Source organism: Chiloscyllium punctatum, chromosome 46 (genome assembly GCF_047496795.1).
Source record: "Chiloscyllium punctatum isolate Juve2018m chromosome 46, sChiPun1.3, whole genome shotgun sequence".
Lineage (NCBI taxonomy): Eukaryota > Metazoa > Chordata > Chondrichthyes > Orectolobiformes > Hemiscylliidae > Chiloscyllium > Chiloscyllium punctatum.
In genome coordinates, this window is record NC_092784.1 from 55,383,260 (window position 1) to 55,406,761 (window position 23,502).

The following is a 23,502-nucleotide window of genomic DNA, read 5'->3' on the forward strand; positions in this document are numbered from 1 at the left end:
ACTGTCCCTTAGATGGGACTTCAACAATTCTGAGCCCTAATGTGCTTGGACTGAATGGAGAACTGACTTCCTGTCACATCCTGGTCTCAAGCTGCTCCTTCAGTTTAGATGATGTGGGAAAGCCGTAGATCCATCTTTAAATGTGCAGATTGGGTGTGGATGATGTCATCAGGATCTGACTGCCATTTTCGGGTCAGCTGTGACTCCATCCCACCCCACTGCCCTGTAACCTGGCTGAACCTTCCTGACCATGGGCCAAAACGAGGCCGGTAAGTTGTATAACCCAACTTTGGGCCTCCTGTGCATGACGGTTTTGTCAGGTTGTCACAGAAACCCAACGTGCTCCTTAAAGTGCTTCAGGGAAATAAACTATTGTCCTTACCTGGTCTGGCACATTGGTACTCAAGATGGTTGGCAGTTAAATGTTCTCAGAAATGGTACCTTCACCATTAGGATTGCATGGATCAGGAATGGGTCCTCCCACTGCTTTCTTGAGCACAATACAGGAATGGTCAAGGAATGCCAGCATCTTAAGGATGAATATTTTCATAAAACACCTACTGGTGCTGTATTTTCTAACAATTCCTCAACCATATCAGATTCTGACAGGATTATAATGAAGGACTAACTGAGCAAAGGGCTTGCATAAATCACTGGAGCTTTCAACCTAGTGTCCTTCCAAGGTTATTGTGGATGGCAGGGATAAATTAGATTACATTACAGTGTGGAAACAGGCCCTTCGGCCCAACAAGTCCACATCGACCCGCCAATGCACAACCCACCCATACCCCTAACTTAACACTACGGTGTAATTTAGCATGGCCAATTCACCTGACCTGCACATCTTTGGACTGTGGGAGGAAACCCACGCAGACACAGGGAGAACGTGCAAACCCCACACAGTCAGTCGCCTGAGGTGGGAATTGAACCCAGGTCTCTGGCGCTGTGAGGCAGCAGTGCTAACCACTGTGCCACCGTGCCGCCCTAATGAACTCAGTGACATCATGGTAATGTCACTGGACTTAGTGATTAAGAAACCCATATCTGGTGGCATGAGTTCAAATCCCACCATAGCATTGATGGATTTGAACTGAATATAAATTGAGCTGAAGAAAAATTAGCCTAATGATGACCAAGATTCCCCGTCGGGTTCACTAACTTCCTTGAGGGAGATAATTCTGCTGTTCTTACCTGGTCTGGCCAAATGTGACTCCAGACCCACAGCAATGTGATTGACTCTTAACTGCCCTCTGGGCAATTAGGGATGGGCAATAAATGCTGGCCTGGCTGGTGACATCCTCATCCCACTAAGGAATAAACAAAAATCACCCAATGCAAGAAGACAGTGTATTTTTTTAACGCTTTCAGGGGATGTGGCTGTTACTGTCAAGGATTCTTGGCCAATTCCTATTGTCTTTCAGAAGTGGTGATGAACCAATTTCATGAACCACTGCTACCCATCTGGTGTAGGTGAACACACAGTGCTGTTGGAGAGAGAGTTCCAGATATTTTACCCAGCAACAATGAAGAAACAGCGATATATTTCTAAGTCAGGATGGTAAATGATGTGCAAAGGAACTTGCAGATGGTGACACCACCCCCCCCCCCCCCCCTATCTGCTACCTTTGTCCTTTTTATTTGGTAGAGGTTGTGTGTTTGGCAGATGCTGCTGGAGAAACCTTGCTGAAAGTTTACAGTATATGTGGTAGATGATGCACGCCGCTGTACCTGTGCAACAGCTGTGATGGAGTAAATGTCGAAAGTGGTGGATAAAGTACCAATCCAGCAGGCTTGAATGCAGTAGTATTGATCCAAGCCAATGGAGAAAATTCTATCACACTGGTGTGTGGACATAGGCTCTAGGGAGTCAGCAGACTGTTTATTCACCTCTAAATTCCCAGTTTCTGACCTCCTTCTGTACCCACATTAAGTACATAGCCGGTCTATTTCAGTTTCGGGTCCATCTGACCTCCATGGTGTTGGTGGGGGAATTCAGCAAATGTAACACTTTTAAATGTCAAGGATTAGGGTGGTGCCTTTCTCTCATGTTAGAGGTGGTCATTGCCTGGTGCATCTATAAATGTTAGTTGTCACATATCAAACTGAGCTTGAATGCTGTCCAGATGTTGCTGCACACAGAGCATTGAACAGTAAAGTGCAGGAACAGGCCTTTTGGCCCATTAAGTCTGCGCTGACCATTATACCATTCTTAACTAATCCCATTTGCCTGCACATGGTCTGTATCTCTCTATTCCCAGCTTATTCGTCTGCCTGCCTGAATGCCTTAACTGTTACTATCTGTATCTGCTTCTATCACCTCCCCTGGCAGCACCTCAAACAGCTGCCCCCAAACTAATTTCTCCAGTTCTTGCCCAATATAGTCGTAATTAACCTTAGCACTTCACCTAAAGATAATTATCCTTAACTATCTAAAAATTTATGGAATTATGATCACTGTTCCCCAAATGCTCCCCCACTGAAACTTTGTTCAATAGGCCATGCTTATTCTAGTACGGCCCCTTCTGTAGTTGGACTAGTTACATATTGTTTCAAGAAACCTTTCTGGATTCACCTAACAAATTCTGCCCCATCTAAACCCCTAGCACTAAGTGAGTCCCAGTCAATATTGGGAAGTTAAAATCACCCACTACAATAACCCTGTTGTTTTTGCATCTTTTCATGATCTGCCTACATTTCTAATCCTCTATCTGCTGCTGACTATTAGGTGGCTTGTACTATAACCCCACCATAGTGATTGCGCCTTTCTTGTTCTTGAGTTTTACCCATATTACCTCAATTGTTGAGCCCTTCAAGGTGTCCTCTCTGAGTGCAGCTGTGGCATTCCCCTTAATCAGTAATGCAAGCCCCCTCCTCCCACAGACAGACAGACACACCCACACCCACACACACACTGGAACATTGAATAGCCAATGCTGCCCTTCTTTCACCCAAGTTTTTGTAATGGCTAGAACATTATAGATCCAAGCCTTAACTGTTATACTCCTTGCGTTAAAATAAATACACTTCAGAGCACCAGTCCTGCCATGTTCATTTAATTGGCCCTGCCTATTCTTCCTATTAGATTTACTTGACCTAACCTCTCCCTTCTCCTCAATCACTCCACATGCTGACCTACTGCTCTGGTTTTCAACTCCTGGCACCAGCAAACCTCCCTGCAGGGTACTGCCGCCTCTCCAGTTTAGATGCAATCTGTTCTTCTTCTACAAATCCCTCCTGCCCTGGAAGAAATCCCAGTGATCCAGATATTGGAAGCTCTCCCTTTAACACTAGCTCTTTAGACATGCTTTCAACTGTATTAACTTCTGTTTCTGGCATGACTAGCATGTGATCAAATGGACTTCAGTAAGGCCTTCGACAAGGTTCTCATGGTAGACTGATTAGCAAAGTTGGATCTCATGGAGCACAGGGAGAACTAGCCAATTGGATAAAGAACTGGCTCAAAGGTAGAAGACAGAGGGTAGTGGTGAGGGTTGCCTTTCAGACCAGAGGCCTGTGACCAGTGAAGTGCCACAAGGATCGGTACTGGGTCCATTGGTTTTCGTCATTTATACGAATGATTTGGATGTGAACATAGGAGGTATAATTAGTAAGCTTACAGATGACACCAAAATTTGAGGTGTAATGAACATCCAAGAATGTTACCTCAGATTACAACAAGATCTTGATCAGACGGGGCACTGGGCTGAGGAATGGAAGTTAGAGTTTAATTTAGATAAATGTGAGGTGCTACATTTTGGAAAGGCAAATCAGAGCAGGACTTATATACTTAATGGTAAGGTCCTGAGGAGTGTTGCTGTACAAAGAGACCTTGGAGTGAAGGTTCATAGTTCCTTGAAAGTGGAATCACAGGTAGATAGGATAGTGAAGAAGGCATTGGGTATGCTTTCCTTTATTGGTCAGAGCACTGAGTGTAGGAGTTGGGATGGCATGTTGCGGCTGTACAGGGCATTGATTAGATCACCTTTGGAATATTGTGTGCAATTCTGGTCTCCCTCCTATCAAAAGGATGTTGCAAACTTGAAATGTTCAGAAAAGATTTCCAAGGCTGTTGCCAGGGTTGGAGTGTTTGAGCTATAGGGAGCAGTTGAATAGGCTGGGGCTGTTTTCCCTGGAGCATTGGAGGCTGAGGAGCGACCTTCCAGAGGTTTATACAATCATGAGGGACATGGATAGCAGAACCAGACAAGGTCTTTTCCCTGAGGTAGGGTTTCCAGAACAAGAGGGCATTGGTTTCGGGTGAGAGGGGAAAAATTTAAAAGGATTTCAGGGGCAACGTTTTCACACAGAGGGTGGTATGTGCATGGAATGAGCTGCCAGAGGATGTGGTGGAGGCTGGTACAATTACTTAAAAGGCATCTGGATTGGTATATGAATAGGAAGAGTTTAGAGGGAATATGGGCTCAGTGCTGGCGAATGGGCGAGATTAGGTTAGGCTTTCTGGAAGGTATGGATGAGCTGGAACAAAGGGTCTGTTTCCGTGCTGTACATCTCTATGGCTGGATGTCTTGAAATGCATAAAGGTGAATAAATCTCCACGACCTGATCAGATGTCCCCTTGAACTCTGTGGGAAGCTAAGGAAGTGATTGCTAGGCCCCTTTCTAAGATATTTGTATCATTGACAGTCATAGGTGAGGTGCCAGAGGATGGGGGTTGGTTAATCATGTCTCACAAACTTGACTGAGTTTTTTGAAAAAGTAACAAAGAGGATTGATGAGGGCAAGAGCGGTGGATGTGATCTATGTGGACTTCAGTAAGGTTTGACAAGGTTCCCCCATGGGAGACCGATTAGCAAGGTTAGATCTCAAGGAATACTAGCCATTTGGATACAGAACTGGCTCAAAGGTAGAAGACAGAAGGTGGTGGTGGAGGGTTGTTTTTCAAATTGGAGACCTGTGACCAGTGTAGGATTGGTGCTGGGTCCACTGATTTTTATCATTTATATAAATGATTTGGATGTGAACATAGGAGTTATGGTTAGTAAGTTTGCAAATGACACCAAAATTGGTATTGTAGTGGACAGCAAAGGTTACCCCAGAGTACAATGTAATCTTGACCAGATGGGCCAATGTGCCAAGGAGTGGCAGATGGCATTTAGTTTAGATAAATGTGAGGTGCTGCATTTTGGAAAGGCAAATCAGGGCAGGACTTATACATTTAATATAAGGTCCTGTGGAGTGTTATTGAACAGAGACCTTGAAGCGCAGGTCCTTGAAAGTGGAATCACAGGTAGATACTGGTATGCCATTGATAAGCTTTCCTTTACTGGTCAGTGCTTTGAGTATAGGAGTTGGGAGGTTATGTTGCAACTGTGGAGGACATCAGTTAGGCCTCTTTTGGAATATTGAGTTCAATTCTGGTCTTCCTGCTGTAGGAAAGATGCTATGAAACTTAAAAGGGGTCAGAAACCATTTACAAGGATGTTGTCGGGGTTGGAGGATTTGAGCTATAGGGAGAGGCTGAATAGGCTGGGGCTGTTTTTCCCTGGAGCATTGAAGGCTGAGGGGTAACTTCATAGAGGTTTATAAAACCATGAGGAGCATGGATAGGATAAATAGACAAAGTCTTTTCCCTGGGGTGGGCGAGTCCAGAACTAGGGGGCATAGGTTTAGAGTGAGAGGGGAAAGATAGAAAAAGGGACCTAAGGGGCAACTTTTTCATGCAGAGGGTGGTACGTGTATGGAATGAGCAATCAGAGGGAGTGGTGGGGGTTAGTACAATTACAACATTTAGAAGGCATCTGGATGGGTATGTGATGAGGAAGGTATTAGAGGGATATGGGCTAAGTGTTGACAAATGGGACTAGATTAGGTTAGAATATCTGGTCAGCATGGATGGGTTGGACTGAAGGGTCTGCTTCCGTGCTGCCCATCTCTATATTTCTATGACTCTATGACTCAGGGAGCAATCTTGAGGTTACAACCCTAGAAGACCTGCTTTACAACTTTCTACGAACCCTCTAAGTTCTCTTTGAAGGATCTCATCTGTCCTCCTGCCTATTTTGTTTGTGCCACTATGGATCATGACCTCTGGTTGCTCACTCTCCCCTTTCAGAATGGCTTGTGCCCACTCAGAGACATCATTGACAGGAACACATATGGTGTTCAGTTGCTCAATGGTTAGCACTGCTGCCTCACAGTACTAGGGACCTCAGTTCAATTCTAGCTGTGGGTGACTGTCTGTGTGGAGTTTGTACATTCTCCTTATATCTGTGTGAGTTTCCTCTCACAATCCAAAGATGTGCAGGTCAGGTGAATTGGCTATGCTAAATTGCCCATAGTGTTCAGGGGTGTGTAGGTCATTTGTATTAGTCAGGGGTAAATGTAGAGGAATAGGTTTGTGTGGGATCCTCTTTGGAGGGTGGGTGTGGACTTGTTGGGCTGAAGGACCTGTTTCCACACTGTAGGGATTCTATACTTTTCGTGGATAGGACCAAACTGGAGCATTTTCCATTTTCTCAGCCTGACGCCAATGTTACATTTAGACTGGAACAGCTTGGCTGGGAACCAACATTCTCTCTAAACTGAGTGCACAGCCTCTCCAGGTTCCCGTGCATGGCAATCGGTGTCAGCATGCTAGTTGTGGTGTGACTTCCAAATTGCAGACATCACTGGCGTGCATGGATCTCAAAGGCTGCTGCAGCCAGAAAGAAGATTAAAGGGAGTGCTGCTGGGGGTGTGGCTAGTCCTTGGGCTGAACGTCTTCGGTAATTCTGGCAGCGTGATGCCCATTGCCTCTGCTGTATTCAGTGCTCTCAGCCATTTTTTTGATACAATATTGAGTGCCACAAACTGTTGAAGAATGGCATCTGTGATTATGGGTCCTCAGGAAGAGCTGAGATAAGTCACTGAAAATAGTGGCAAAGGCTTCAGTGTTGTCTTTTGCATTCATTTGCTGGTCCCTCCAGTTATTGGAGATGGTAATGTTTTTGGAGCCTCTTTCCCCGCTCACTTGTAGAATCGTTCACTACCATTTACAACTGGATGTGGCAGGACTGGAGATTTATCATCTGGTCCTTTGACGATGGATCTCTTGCTTCCATCTATAGCATGCTGCTTCCAACCTTTATCATGTAGACCTGCTGAGTTGGCATTTCGTCCTTAGATGCCCCTGATGTTGTTCCTGACATGCTTTTCTACATGTTATGGACCAGGCCAGACTCTCTCAAAACAGTTCAAGAAAGTAACCTGGACCCTAACTTTGCTGCTTGTTTCAAGCAGGTATAGCGTGGGTGATGTAGCTGGCCCAACCACTTAGTTTTAAACAAAACAGAATTTGTTTACAAGATTACCGAATGAAACACAAACAAAAGAGAACAGAATACCAAATGACTTAAACCATCCAAAAACCCAACTGATTATCCCAACTTAATGATGCTGTTCCAAATACTTGCAACAATCCCCATACACATCGCTTGGCACCAAAAGGAAAAAAATCAAACACAGGTTCTTTGAGGAGAGATGTCAGCGAGAGGGAGGATCAGCATGGATCGGCTTCTTTGGGCTTCGTAGCTTCAAACTCCGCTTGCGACAAACCAAACCAAACCAAACTAAAGAAAAGCTGAGCTGGGAGAAGTGGCCACTCCCCTTCCATGTACGTTTTTTTAAAAACTTGAAAGCCTATTTGCCTGACGCACTATCTGTTAGTTATAATCAATTTGGCTCTAAAACCCTTCAAACCTACACCTTTCGGAATCACTGCTTTTACGACCTCTCTGAAAAAAAAAGCCAAGGACAGCATCACCTTGTTAAAGGAGCAGCATCATCACATATACTCCTCATTGAACCTGAGTTAGCCTCTTCCCTTGATAATGGTGGTAGAGTGTGGGATGTACTGATCTTGAGATTACAGATTGCGGTGGAATACAATTCTGATGCTTGAGTGCCTGTTTTTGAGCTATTACAATCCCTTCACTTGCAATTTTGCTTCAGTTGAAACCTCATTCTTCTCCCAATGTTTGAATAGCCTAGTTATTCCCAATCCTGATACAATCAGACAAATACTTAACATATCCCAATGGGGTTATTCTGTCTGCCTATCATTGTCAATCAAACAATAATTCATTTAGTTCCATCTCAATGGGTTAATGGCCCAATGGAGTGGAAGATATTGGAATAACAATGAACATATTTAATCACTAATGGTATGAACATTAAGTTCTGACTTATGTCTGCTGCTTAGTTTAGGTCCAGGATTGTTCTGGTGCTGCAGGAGTTGAAGATTAATCTCCAGGAAATCACTGCAGCCACCAACCTGGACAAAGATCATAGACACTGTCAAAACATTTTTCTTTGTAAAAGTATCGGTTAATTCTGGAGGAAATAGCTGTTTGGTAGACTGTGAAGATTCAACTGATTGTATAACAGTAAGCCAGTGTTCTTCCTAATTGGCTTTGAAAGGCTGTCTGTCAACTTGATCAACCAATGGTGGGAATTTGGGGAATGTGGCCATCACAAACTCTTAACATTCGCCTGTACCTGTGTTTTTGGTTTTGCTGCTGTTTACCTATTATTTACTTATTTATGCTATTTAACTCTGTGATCTGCCTGTATCGCTCACAAGACAAAGCTTTTCACTGTGCCTCAGTACATGTGACAATAAATTCAATTCAATTGGAATTCAGTTCAAGATGACGAAACCTCCAGGCGTGCACCATACCAAATCTGACAACCCAAATCAAAGTGTTGCAGAACAGCCCAGAACTGAGTGTTTGATCCTTTCACACCCCACTAAGCTGCACTGTGAGATTCCTACTGGATTATTGCTCACCTGGTTTCCCAACTAAAGATGTTGTCTTCCCCAGGGAAACAGCTGAACCTCGAGCCATAATGTAGACCAGAATTGAAATGTGCAGGGTTGAAAGAGGAATGTAGACAAAGTGGGTACTTCCTAGCCTTGCCATAGGAAGGCACTGTCTATCTACTCCACTTGTCCTGGGACAAACAGTAGATGTGCCAAAATGTGAGGTTAGCTGATGTTCCCTTTGTCCACTGCACAGGCCATTGGAAGTTTTTGGAAGTGATTCTGAAAAAATAGGGTTTACATGTGCTTGGAGAGGCAAGGAATGACTTGGGATAGATTCTTGAGGGCAGTGTGGTAGACCTGGTTTACTTGAACTTTAGTAAAGCCTTCAATAAGGTTCCACATGGTAGACTAATTATTAAAGATCACAAGGGATAATTACATACAAAATTGGCTTTACAGCAGGAGACAGAAGGTGGTGGTGGACGATTGTGTTCCAGTGAAATGTCACATTTGAGACAGGTGGTTCTTGCAAGGTTAGGAAGATGGGTTGTTTGTAGATGTGTGTGGTTCTTCTTGATTTCATCTCTGGACATTTGTGACCCAGCCTCTTGGTGCCTGCAGAGCTTTCCCAAATGAGCCTTCCCCATTTTGGTCAGTCACAAGTCACGGTCTCCCATAAGTCAACAGGAATGTCAGAATTCTTCACGAATGCCATGAGGACATCTCAAACCTGTTTCACCGTCCTCTCGTGAATGTCCTGCTACAACTGAGTTACAAGTTGTGTAATTGGTTTGGGAGTCCCAGGTTCAGAATACGACCAACATGTTCTGTAACTTAGGGGCTACTCCAGCTTCCCAAAAGGGTGACGTAGGACCCCAGGCCTTTAACCCTGACAACATCGGTCTAGAGTTGCCTGTGTAAAGATGTTGATAATGTTATTGGGCTGGTAATCTAGAGGTCTGCGCTCAATTACCTATCCTGCAGCAAGGGAATTGAATTTCAGTTAACAAGTGGCCTAGTGGTATTATCACTGGACTGTTAATCCAGAGACCCAGGTAATATCCCGGGGACCCGGATTAAATTCCACCATGGCAGATGGTGGAATTTGAATTCAACAAATATCTGGAATTAAGAGTCTAATGATGACCACGAATCCATTGTTGATTGTTGGAAAAAACCACCTGGTTCACTAATGTCCTTTAGGGAAGGAAACTGCTATCCTTACTTGGTCTGGCCTACATGTGACTCCGGACCCACAGCAACGTAGTTGACTCTTAACTGCCCTCTGGACAATTAGGGATGGGCAATAAGTGCTGGCCTAGCCAGTGATGTCCTCATCCTATGAATGAATTTAAAAAAAACAAGAGTTAAATCTTGTTAATAATGATGGGGAAACTCTAGGATTGTCCTAAAAATGCATTTACTTTGCTAGTGTCCTGATCTGACCGACATGTGACTGCAACTCCTGCAGCAATGTTGGTTTGTTCTTTACTGGATCCTGAAATAGCTGAGCTTGCCTCTTGTTTCCATGGCAACTTGGAATCGGCAACAAATGCTGGCCTTGCCAGCGGTGCCCACATCTCATTAACAAATAAGTTCTGGTTGGATGATATCCTGGAGATTTTAGCAGGTGACTTCTAGAGCTTTACCACTATCCCCATTGCTTGACCAAAGCATCTACCTAAACCCTTCGAGAAGCAACCCAGCTTTTCATGACCAATTCCTCCATGTCAGTGAAACAGTCTGTTTGCACCCCATCCCACGTCTCCAGGTGTTCTTACACAGTTGATAAGAGGACTTCAAACAGTTTATTTTTTATTTAAAGCATACCACCTTTTTAATGACCACTACCTTTCTCCCAGGATTGTCCACTGCAAATGCTGGAGATCACTGTTCAACTGTGAGACATTCTTGGCAGGTCACTGTCATGTTACCTGTTCAGAACATTTGATCAAACGTTAAACACACCACCTCACATGTCCCAAATCAACTAAAGTGACATGCTCATCTACTAACAATTACAGAGTGCCATGTAGTTAAGCTCAGATGTTGGCACTCAGTATGAAGTAAATGGAAATTACAATGACATAACACAAAGTGACACAGCAAAGTGATCTGAGGAACACTGTTGCTATGGCATGTTGCTAAGGTGCTTTGTGTTTCACGTGACCTTTTTGAAATATATTTGCTTCCGTTGATTTGTTAAGGAAATTGGTTTTGAAAACCTCACAAGCTTAGCTGGCTGTTCACCAAACATCTGTGCACCATTAGCTGATAGTGGAGTACCACTGATGTATCATTTACTATCTTCAGCAGAGAGGGTCTTCGCTTTCCAGGGCTGTCCTCAATCTCCAGAATATTTAGTGCCATAACTTTGCTTTTAAGTGTAATTTGTTAATTGAAAACTTCTATATTAACCATAAAATATATGTCAATATTGTTGTTGGCAGCATGATTGTTTGTTGACCAAGTAATTTTAAGATGTACTAATGTTCACTCTGTCCATTTTTTTCCCCAGTCAGCTGTGGCTTGATAAGTTCCAAATCTTGTCCCTAAATCATGGACTTGTACAAATTGTACAAACTCCAGTGCACTACTGAGGGAGAAATTCCCTTCACTAAATCAGATGGATGGAGAAGATCTCATGGACTATTTTGAAGAGCAGAATCCTAACCACTAAAATAGCACTGTGAGAACTTGTACAATAGTATGGTTTATGGTGCCCCACTGGTATTATTGCTGAGCTGTTAATCCAGGGACCCAGGTAATGCTCTGGGGACCTGGGTTCAAATCATGCCAGGGTGGATTTTGAATTCAACAAGGATCTGGAATTGAAGGTCTAATGATGACTATGAATGTATTATTGATTGGTGGAAAAACCCATCTGGTTCACTAATACCATTTAAGGAAGGAAACTGCCATCCTTGTCTGGCCTAGCCTACATGTGACTCCAGACCCACAGCCATGTGGTTGATTCTTAACTGCCGGCTGGGCAATAAGTACTGGGCTGGCCAATGATGTCCTCATCCTGTGAATGAATTTTTAAAAAACCGTTCTGCAGTTAATCATTTTTTAATCTTATTGTTTCTCCCTCCTCAGAGACTAACATTTTGAGTGCAGTATGACTCTCTTTTATTTCCAATCACCAGCATCCACCATGTTTTAATGCAATGTTGCTAATTGAGGGAAGAGCTTCATAGCCACTTTAAGCCAGAGATTGTTTGATGCAATGGTGATGGATTCATGTGGTGCAGTGGTTGTGTCCCTACCCTTGGGCTGAAGTACCTGGGTTCAAATCCCACCTACCCCAAAGGTTACCTGATGTCCTAAGATAGGAGTGAATACTGCAGATGCTGGAATCTGTACTGAAAACAAAAATGCTGGCAATCACAGTGGGTTAGGCAGCATCCATAGAGAGCAAGCTAACATTTTGAGTCTAGATGACTCTTCATCAGAGCTGAAGTGAAATGTGGAGGGTCCAGCATTTATACAACAGGGGTTGGGTTGGGTTGGGTTGGGTTGGGGGGGTGGACTACTTGGGGAGAAAGGATGTTGATAGTGCAGATTAAGTGTGAATCATGTAATAACATTTCTGAACAGGTTGATGAGAAAAATAGGTCAATGTTTTGAAAAAAATTCAAAACATTGATACTATAACCACCCCCCTCTGTGTGAAAGGGAGTTTAATGTGCCATTTGCAGTAATTAGGCTAATTTCCGTTTAAATGGACACTGAATCCACAAAACCGTGGTTTACTGGCCTCATTGACACTTCTTCAATTGTTTAATTGTCATGGAAATGACAGGATTAGAGGGTGACAACATTTTGCTGAAGTGGTAGCACTTTGCTGAGTGTTTGCAAATAGAGGCTGTAAATATATTGCAGAAGTACTTCCGCTAATATTTTGGCATCTGGCCCTGTTAAAATTGTGGTGGGGAATTTAAGGTACTATCAATGAACCTATAGATTCTTGAGAGCGGCAGGATGGGGGGGGGAGAAGTATATGAAGGCAAATTGGATACTTAACTTTATTAGTCAAAGTATTAAATACAAGGCTATGATGGAGCTCTGTATAATGTTAGTGATGCTGCAGCTGGAATACTGTGTGCAGTTCTGGTCACCATGCTCTAGCAGTGGTTGCTATAGTCTCCGAGGACTGCTTTCTCATTACAGAAACATGGTGGTGGTGATTTAACCTGAGGGTCACCATGCTTCAGGCAAGGTCAAGGAGGCAGGAACTGATGTGGTGACCTCAATATTGTGGGAATTGACCCCTCACTGTTGGCATTACGCTGCATTGCAAAACAGCTGTACAGCTAACTGAGCTAACTGAACCGCAACCCCCACCTCCCATCATTGCAGTATAGGAAGGTGATTGCCCTGGAGAGAATGCAGAGGAGATTCACCAGGATGTTTTCTGGGCTGCTACGAGGAGAGAAGGCTGACTGAGGTGTAGACATTTATGCTGGGTATGCACAGAGAGATACTTCCCTCTTGTAACAGTGTGATCAATAGCTAGGGGACATAATTTTGAGGCAAAGAGCAGGAAAGTAAGAGTGGCTTTGAGGAAACTATCTCAACTGGAGAATGGTGGGTGGTAGAGGCAGCAATCTTCAATTTAAAAAGAATTTAGTTGAGCACTTGAAGTGCCATCACAAACAAGGCTTTGGGTCAAATGCTGGAAAAAGAGATTTGAATAAATGGATGTTTTTATAACCAGTACAATCAAAATAGGCAGAAGGGCCTCCTTCTGTATTGTAAAAAAATCTGTCAGTCTCTATGACACTGGAAAAGTCCCCCCACTGAGAGCTGGAATACAATATCCCGTCTGATAATCCTGGTACAGCTTTCAGGGAGTGCTGCACTGTCCCTTTCTGGTGGAGACTTTAAAGCTTCCCTGTCTCCCCTCCTCCCATCTGCCCTCTCAGGAGAACTACTTTAGATCCCTTGGAACTACTTTGTGAAAAAGAGCAGGAACGTGCTCCCAGATATCCTCGCCAACGTTTATCCCTCCACCAGCATGATAAGATAGACTATCTGCTCAATATTCCATTGCCATTTGTAGGATCTTGCTGTACACAAACTGGCTCTTGCATTTACTACATTACGACAATGAACCACAGCTCCAAAGTACTTCATCAAAATACTAGCCTAAAGGAACAACCTGAGCTTACAAAAGGTACAATACAAGTGCAAATCTTAATTTATATTATAGTGCAACACAGAAGGAGGCCACTCAGTCTCTCAAGCCTGTGCAAGCGTTTGGCAGAGCTTTTGGACTTGTTTCACGCTTTGACTCTATGCCTATACTGCAATGTTTCTTTCGATTCTTCTTCATTCCTTTCTGTTGTCCATGCTCCCTAACACCATAAGAAATAGGAGATACAGTAGGCCATTTAGCCCTTTGAATCTACTCTGCCATTAAGTGATTCATGGCCAATTTTCTGGTTAAACTCAATCTATCCACACTATCCCCCTATGCCGTTGATCCCTTAGTACTCCAATATTGATCAATCTGTGCCTTGAAGACATTCAGTGTCTGAACAGCCACAGCTTTCTGGGAAAGAATTCCAAAGATTCATATCCTCTTAAGTGTAGAAATGCCCCCTTCTGTTAGTCCTAACTAGCTGAATCCTTATTCTGAACGCCTGACCCGGCGCTTCTAGATTCCCTGAGCAGAGGGAAGCATCTAGGCATTGTCTACTCTGTCAAGTGTTATGGTGTGAAGGAGGCCATTCTGCCCATCATGTCTGCACCAGCTCTTTAAATGAGCATTGTTACCTCATGCCAATTTCTTGCTTTCTCCCCATACTCTTACACATTACTTTTATCTACAATCATCCAGTGCTTGCTTGAATGTCACAATTGAACCCGCCTCCACCAGATTTCCAGGCAGTTTGCTCCATACCCTAACTATTCTTTAAGTGAAAAAGTGTTTTCCCATTTCACACCAGAAAACGGTGCACTGAGAACAACCGCGCTCTCAATGCCGACAAATCCAAGGAACTCATTGTTATCTTTCGGCAGTACGTTACTCATGCCTCCCTACACATTAGCAGCACAGAGATGGAATGAGTAGAGACAGTCAAGCTCCTGGGAGTGGTCATCCACAACAAGCTTTCTTGGACTCTTCATGTGGATGCACTGGTCACAAAGGCCCAACAACGTCTCTTCTTCCTCAGGCAGCTGAGAAAATTTGGCACGATGGCGAATACCCTTGTCAACCTTTATGAGTGTGCCATCGAGAGGATTCTGTCTGAATGTTCAGGATTGGACACAGTTACAGAGAGTGGCGAACTCAGTCTGGACAATCACAAAGGCCAACCTCCCATCTATAGAATCCATCTACGAGGCCCGCTGTCAATGAAAGGCCACCAGCATTCTCAAAGATCCATCCCACCCTGGTAATGCCTTTCAACAACACGACACTGTCCTATCACCCCCCCCCCCCCCCCCCCCCCCCCCCCCACCCCCACCAAGTCCAGGAACTCTCCACATATGTTCGAGACACCACTCAAGCCCTCCACCTCCTCCAAGACTTCCGTTTCCTCAGCCCCCAACGCCTCATCTTCACCATGGATATCTAATCCCTCTACACCTCCATCCGACATGACCAGGGCCTCCAAGCCCTCTGTTTTTTCCTCTCCCGACGTCCCCAACAGTACCCTTCCACCGACACTCTCATTCGTTTGGCCAAACTGGTCCTCACCCTTAACAATTTCTCCTTTGAATCCTCCCACTTCCTCCAGACCAAAGGGGTAGCCATGGGCACACGTATGGGCCCCAGCTATGCCTGTCTCTTTGTTGGCTATGTAGAACAGTCGATCTTCCGTAATTACACCGGCACCACTCCCCACCTCTTCCTCCGCTACATTGGCGCCACCTCATGCTCCCGCGAGGAGGTTGAGCACTTCATCAACTTCACCAACACATTCCACCCTGACCTTAAATTTACCTGGACCATCTCTGACACCTCCCTCCCCTTCCTGGACCTCTCCATCTCCATTAATGACGACTGACTTGACACCGACATTTTTTACAAACCCACTGACTCCCACAGCTACTTGGATTACACCTCTTCCCACCCTACCTCTTGCAAAAATGCCATCCTGTATTCCCAATTCCTCCACCTCCACCGTATCTGCTCCCAGGAGGACCAGTTCCACCACAGAACACACCAGATGGCCTCCTTCTTTAGAGACCGCAATTTCCCTTCCCACATGACTAAAGATGCCCTCCAATGCATCTCGTCCACATCCCGCACCTCCGCCCTCAGACCCCACCCCTCCAACCCATACAAGGACAGAACGCCCCTGGTGCTCACCTTCCACCCTACCAACCTTCGCATAAACCAAATCATCCGCCGACATTTCTGCCACCTCCAAAAAGACCCCTCCACCAGGGATATATTTCCCTCCCCACCCCTTTCCGCCTTCCGCAAAGACCATTCCCTCCGTGACTACCTGGTCAGGTCCATGCCCACCTACAACCCCACCCTCCCATCCTGGCACCTTCCCCTGCCACCACAGGAACTGCAAAACCTGTGCCCACACCTCCTCTGTCACCTCCATCCAAGGCCCTAAAGGAGCCTTCCACATCCGACAAAGTTTTACCTGCACATCATTTATTGTATCTGTTGCTCCCGATGCGGTTTCCTCTCATTGGAGAGACTGGACGCCTCCTAGCAGAGCGCTTTAGGGAACATCTCCGGGACACCCGCACCAACCAACCAAACCGCCCTGTGGCTCAACACTTCAACTCCCCCTCCCACTCTGCTGAGGACATGGAGTCCTGGGCCTCCTTCACCGCCGCTCCCTCACCACCAGACGCCTGGAGGAAGAATGCCTCATCTTCCGCCTCGGATCACTTCAACCCCAGGGAATCAATGTGGACCTCAACACTTTCCTCATTTCTCCTTCCCCCACCTCACCCTAGTTTCAAACTTCCAGCTCAGCACTGTCCCCATGACTTGTCCTACCTGCCTATCTTCTTTTCCACCTATCCACTCCACCCTCCCCCCGCCCCTGACCTATCACTTTCATCCCCTCCCCCACTCACCTATTGTACTCTATGCTACTTTCTCCTCACCCCACCCTCCTCTGGCTTATCTCTCCATGCTTCAGGTTCTCTGCCTTTATTCCTGATGAAGGGCTTTTGCCCGAACCGTTAATTTTGAAGCACCTTGGATGCTGCCTGAACTGCTGTGCTCTTCCAGCACCACTAATCCAGAATCTGGTTTCCAGCATCTGCAGTCATTGTTTTTACCTTTTCAACAACCTCTACCATCGGGGAGAGGGTACAGAAGCCTGAACACACGCACCAGCCGGTTTCGAAACAGTTTCTACCCTACTGTTGTTAGAATACTGAATGGACTCACAAACTCTTAACATTCACCTGTACCTGTGTTTTTGTTTTTGCTGCTGTTTACCTATTATTTACTATCTATGCTACTTAACTCTGTGATCTGCCTGTATTGCTCACAAGACAAAGCTTTTCACTGTGCCTCAGTACACGAGACAATAGATTCAATTCAAATTCAAATTTAAATTGACACTTGCTTCTTTTGCAAATCACTTCAAATCTATGCCCTCTTGATTTGATTCCTTTTCTGAGTGGGAACAGTTTCTCTCTTTTACTTCACCCAGCCTCATCATGATTTTGAAAACTGCTATCATCCTCTCAGCCATCTTCCCTCCAAGAACAGCAGTCCTAACCTCTTCAATCTGTCCTCATGACTGAAGTTGCTCATCTGTGGAATCATTCTTGTAAATCACTTCTGCATTCTCTCCAATGAGGTCACATCCCTTCTATAGTATAATGCCCAGAGCTGCAGACAGTACTCCAGTTGAGGCCTGACCAGTGTTTTATACAAGTTCACATCATGTCCTTGCTCTTGCACAGTAGGTCCATATTAATAAAGCTGAGGATAGTGTGCTTTACTTACTGCTCTCACCACCTGCCCTGCCACTTTCAATAAATGTGCACATATAAATCTTTATATTTAAATCAGACCACCCTCTCAATCTGCCTAGGCCAAGTCTACTCCATCTCTCTTCATAGGATAACCCCATATTCTCGTACACCTTTCATTCTAGAAGTTTGACTTGATGATGATGCAGGGTACTGGATTATATAGTCTGTTTGGGACATTGGGGAGACTGGATGCCAACTTGCAGATCATTTCAGAGAACATCTCTGGGACATCCACACCAATGAACCTTACCACCCCATAGCTGAACACTTCAACTCCCCCTCCCACTCCACCAAGGACATGCGGGTCCTGGGCCTCCTCCATTGCCAGACCATAACCACCTAATGCCTGGAGGAAGAATACCTCATCTTTTGCTTAGGGAGCCTACAACCACACCGGTTCAATGTGGATTACATCAATTTCCTCATTTCCCCTACCCCCCAGTTTATTCCAGTCCCAAGCCTCCAACTCAGCGCCATTCTCTTGATCAGTCCATCTTCCTTCCCATATATCCAATCCACCCTCCTCTCCAACCTATCACTTTCACCCCCCACCTTTATCTACCTTTCACATTCCCAGCTACTTTCCCCCAGCCCCTACCCCCTCCCATTTATCTCTCAGCTCCTCAGCCCACAACCTCATTCCTGATGAAGGGCTTATGCCCGGAACTTCGATTCTCCTGCTCCTTCGATGCTGCCTGATCTGCTGTGCTTTTCTAGCACCACACACTCGACTTTGGGAGGCACAGTCAGTTTATTCTCCGAGCTTTTAATGAGCAGGTCCCCAATTTTTTCAAGATGCCAAGCTCTTACAACAGAAAATTCTGTCAGATTTGTTTAACACTGACAGCTATGGGAAGGAAGTGGGTAACCCTCACTCTGATTAAGGGAGAAATGCACTTCACAGATGAACTAACAGCAAGACGTAAACAAGGCCAGCTGTTTTGTTTCTTAGTGCAGGTCTCTCAAAACCTCAGGAATAAAGGATTGTAGAAGACATCTCACTGTGGGGTATACATGAGGTTGATATGTTCCAGCAGTGAATCAAAGAGTTGATGCAGAATTAAGTGTCTATTAGAAGGTTAGATTGGTGTCCAGTTTTAATAACTGGATGTTTTGTACTGATTGAACCTGCAGACTGAAACACTATCCTTATTGACACAAAGTCCTCGCAGTCAACTACTGATTTCGCCTTGGCACATTTTGCGAGTTCCTTATATCGTGCATAACTCATGCTTATGAGAAAGCAGTTACTAAACTGAAAGAGTAATTGGGAATAAAGTAAAACATTCTTGATCCTCCAACAGGATAAGAAATGCAGTGTGGTCCTGAGATGCAGGACCAAGGGAGTGGGACTAGTTGAATAGTTCTGCCAAAGTGCTCGCACAAGCACAACAGACTGAATGGCCTCCTTTTGTGTTGCATTATTATATAAATACATAAATGCTGCCTGAGCCAGCAAGTGAAGGAATTTTTAAAAATGCCATGGAAATAACTCCACAAAGGCCAGTATCCCATCACCAAGTCAGACTGTATTTACGCACAAACAGTTCTTGACTGTGGCTCTGCTTCACACAGAGTCAAGCACTAGGATGTCAGTATGTCTGACACTCATCCTTTTTAGGTCAGCCCGGACTCCCTGATTGGGCCAGATTAACAGTCCCAGTTATTTTATCTGGGATGCTACTGGCTGACCTTATTCCAATCACTACAGCCAGGGCAAATTGTCATTCAGTCTAATTACAGCTTACATTTATATAGAGCCTTTACATTACAGAAACATTGTAATCACTTTATTTAACAATTTACACTGTACTATATTTACTTCAGAAATAAATGTTATATTATATAAAAGTGGTGGACTGGTGGTCGGAAGGAATGAGATCAAATGGGCTACTGAGAACTTTATTTATTCACCCCTTTAGTGTTTTATATTTGTGTCAACAATCTTGAATTATTGTTTAGCCTGTCATGTTTACTTTTTTTGGGAGTATATGATTCTCATACTGGAGACAGGGTCCAGCTCGGTTGGTTAGTGGGAATCCAATGGAATAGTTCGGTTATAGGTCAGGGCTTAAACCAAAGGTCTGAACATAATATCAGAATTCTAGCTTTGGTTGTGTGAGATGCAGTGCTTTGAGTAGAAGACTGGTTAAATTACTTCCCTACAGGTTACATTAATAGTGTTATTTTTAATTTATTCACGGGATGAGGACATCACTGGCTAGGCAGCATTTATTGCCCATCCTGTGATGGTGCTGCTCCTTTAACAGGGTTATGTTGTCCTTGGCTTTTTTTTTCAGAGACGTTGTAAAAGACACAGACTCCAAAAAGTCCACATTTGAAGGGTTTTGGGACCAATTTGATGATAGCTAACATATATTGCCTTAGGCAAAAGGCTATTAAGTAAAAAAAACACTTATACAATGAAAGGGGAGTGGTCAGTTCTCCCAGCTCAGCTTTGCTCTGGTTTGGTCTGGCTATTCACAGAGAGCAGGCAGACAGTTGTGAAGCTGCTGGACCCAAAGAAGCAGATTGATGCTGATCCTCTCTCTCTCTGACATCTCTCCTCTAAGACCCTGGGTTTGGTTTTATCTTTTGTGCCAAGGGGTGTTAATGGGGATTGTTGCAAGTATTGGGAACAGCAACGTTAAGTTGGTATAATTTGTTGGGTTTTCGGATGGTTTAAATCATATAGTATTCTGTTCTCTTTTGATTGTGTTTCATTCAGTAATCTTGTAAATAAATTGCGTTTTGTTGAAAACTAAATGGTTTGACCAACTGCATCATTCCTGGGATATTCGTGTTACACCTCCTTAAAACAACTCACAGAATTAGGGTCTGGGCTACTGTCTTGAAATGTTTTGAGGGGGTCTGGCCTGGTCCATAACAATGCTTAATTGCCAACAGGGCAGTTAAGAGTCAATCACATTGCTGTGCGTCTGGAGTCACATATAGGCCAGACCAGCTAAGGATGGCAGCTTCCTTCCCTAAACATCATTAGTGAACCAGATGCGTTTTTCCGACAATCAGCATTGGGATTCATGGTCATCATTAGATCCTTAATTCTGGATATTTACTGAATTCAAATCCCACCGTCTGCCCTGGCAGGATTTGAACTTGGTTCCCCAGAATGTTATCTGGGTCTCTGAATTAACAGTCCAGTGATAAAACCACTAGACCTTTTTTATACAGAGGTCAAAATGAGTATTGAAATTGTTTTGGGGTAATGGGCTGTGGGGTGCAAGTTCCCCACCCTAGTTAAATAGTGAGTATTAGCATCTTCTAAATTACAGGGAATAAAGTAGCAAAATACTGCGGATACTGAAAACATAAATTAAAATTGCTGGGGAAACTCAGCAAGTCTGTCAGCCTCTGTGGAGAGAGAAACTGAGTTAACGTGTTGAGTCAAGTATGGTTCTTTTACAGTTCCAAAGAAGAGTCATTCCAGACTCAAAATGGTAACTGTTTTTCTCTTCATAAATGCTGCCAGACCTGCTGAGTTTCTCCAGAGTTCTTTGTGTTTGTTTCAGGGAATATAATTCCAGTTTGTGTAATTCCTCCTCATAACTTAATCCCTGGAGCCCAGGCTTCATCCAATAAATTTGCCCTGCAAGGCTATACAAATCTTTCTGTAGGTGTGGAGGTCACAGCAACTCGAGGTGTGGTCTAATCGGGGCTTTTGTTCTAAGCAAAGCCTCCTCCGTGTAACACAATATCAATGACTGCTAAAGGGAACTGTGACTGAACAAATAAAAGCGATACTCCTTCCTAAAGACTGTAAAGGATTGGTGGGCTTGTGAGTGACAGGCAGGCATGACGGAGGTTTGCAGCTGATACTTAATGAGCTGCTTTTCGAGTTAATTCTCTTCAATAAACCCTTCCAGCTCAAAGGTGTTCATGACACAATGCTGTGATAATCATTATCCGCTAGATATTAATTTGTCTCCTTGAAGAAAGAGAGTGACAGAGGTTATTATTTGCTGTGTTTTCGGGAGGGTTGTTTGTTCTGGTGAATGATCTTCAGTCTCTCTAAGGTGCTTGGAACCGTTCTCTGAGATTCTAATTAACTGAACAACACTAAGGGTGGATGTTACACTCTGAAGTTAGGAGAAAGGCTTATCGTTTAGTGATATGTGATTAAGACCTTTGTCTGGCCGAAGAAGCCTTTGTAATTACTGGGTCTTTTGTTCCTATTTTGGGAGCATGATGCGACAGTGAATCAGCGAGCACCCCTGTATCAGACAGAGAGAGAGAGAAAGAGTTCCAGTGTTTACACAGGAGACTGGATTTACCTTATCCCGAGCAGCCTCAACCCAGTGACAGGTCTTACGCCCACATCTTCCCGTGCAGTGTATTTCTGCAATCTAAAATGTCTCTTCGGGCAAGAGGCAAGAAAGAAAGACTTGAACTTATGCAGCATGTTTTACAATCTTCCAAGTGCTTTATAGTGAAGCTAGTTTCGCTGGCTGGACACCTGGTCTGCAGTACAGAGTAATGCCAACATTGGTGGTAGTTTAATTCCTGCACTGGCTGGGATGACCATCAAGGTCTCTCCCTCTCAGCATCTCCCCTCTGCTGACCCTCTGATTAAACCATCACTAGTTATCTCTCTCTCTGTCTCTAATAGGAGAGTGGTTCTATTGTCATCTGGGGCTATGGTGACTTTACCTTCCCGTTACAACAGAGTGCTTTCACAGCACTGAATGTTTGTTAATGTAGGAAATGCCACAACCAGCTCCCACAGTAAGCAGATAGATGACAACAGCTGTTTTAGTGATGATGACCAATGGATAACTGTTAGCCAGGACATCAGGATAACCTCCCTGCCTTTCACAACAGTGCTGGAAGATCTTTCATCAGCATATGAGGAGATAGATGAGGCATCACTTTAACTTCCAGTCTGTACAACTGCATCTCCACCAGTGCAGTGAGTTCTGTACTGGAGTACTAGCTTGATTTTAATGTTTAGTTCTCAGTGTGGGACTTGAATCCACAACTGCCTAATCCTGAGACGAGAGTTTGAACTTCTGATCCAAAGCTTGATACCTCCATGGCCAGAGTTCTCTGCTGGAGTCTGGCATTGACAGAATTTTTGCTTGGTATGGGTAATGAGGCAGTAAAGGTAGGGTGGAGGTCTTGCAAAGCAGTGGGTAGCATCCCTTCTCTCAGTTCAAATCTCACCTCTGGACTTGTTGGCAAACAGAACATGGGTTTGTAAAATGTTCAAGTAGATTGATTATTAGTCTGTACCTCCTTCCAACAGATCTGGTGGTATAGGCTAAGTGGGAAATGGCATCATGCTACCATCACCGGCCTAGTAATCCAGGGATACAGGATTTAAATCCCATTGCAGCTGCTGGTGGAGTTTGTTTTCAGGAAGGAGTTAGATATAGTGCATCAAGCTTAGGGGATCAAAGGTTATGGGGAGAAAGCCAGAACAAGATACTCAGTTGGATGATCAGCCATGATCATATTAAATGGTGGAGCAACTCAAAGGGCTGATTGGCCTACTCCAGTTCCAATTTCTATGTTTCTCTGATTAGTAGCAAGCAATAGGGTTGAGACAATTTCCGGGTCAACTATCCCCAGCAGTCAATGGAAATGCATTGGTTTGCCAGTCATATTCATGCACCAATGAGGTGGAAGTCCACAGTTGCCAATGGTCTTTTAGTTGCCAATGGTCTGTGGTACGAGACAGAGATGGAAGGATAAAAGCAAAACACTGTGGATGTTGGAAATCTGAAACAAGCAAAGAGAATGCTGGA

At 44.3% G+C, this 23,502-nt stretch overlaps 1 protein-coding gene across 8 annotated transcripts in view; it reads left to right on the top strand.

Annotated features, from left to right (window-relative positions):
* LOC140468119 (microtubule-associated serine/threonine-protein kinase 1-like) overlaps positions 1 to 23,502 on the top strand; it is a 156,982-nt gene that overhangs the window by 54,881 nt on the left and 78,599 nt on the right. The window lies entirely within an intron of this gene.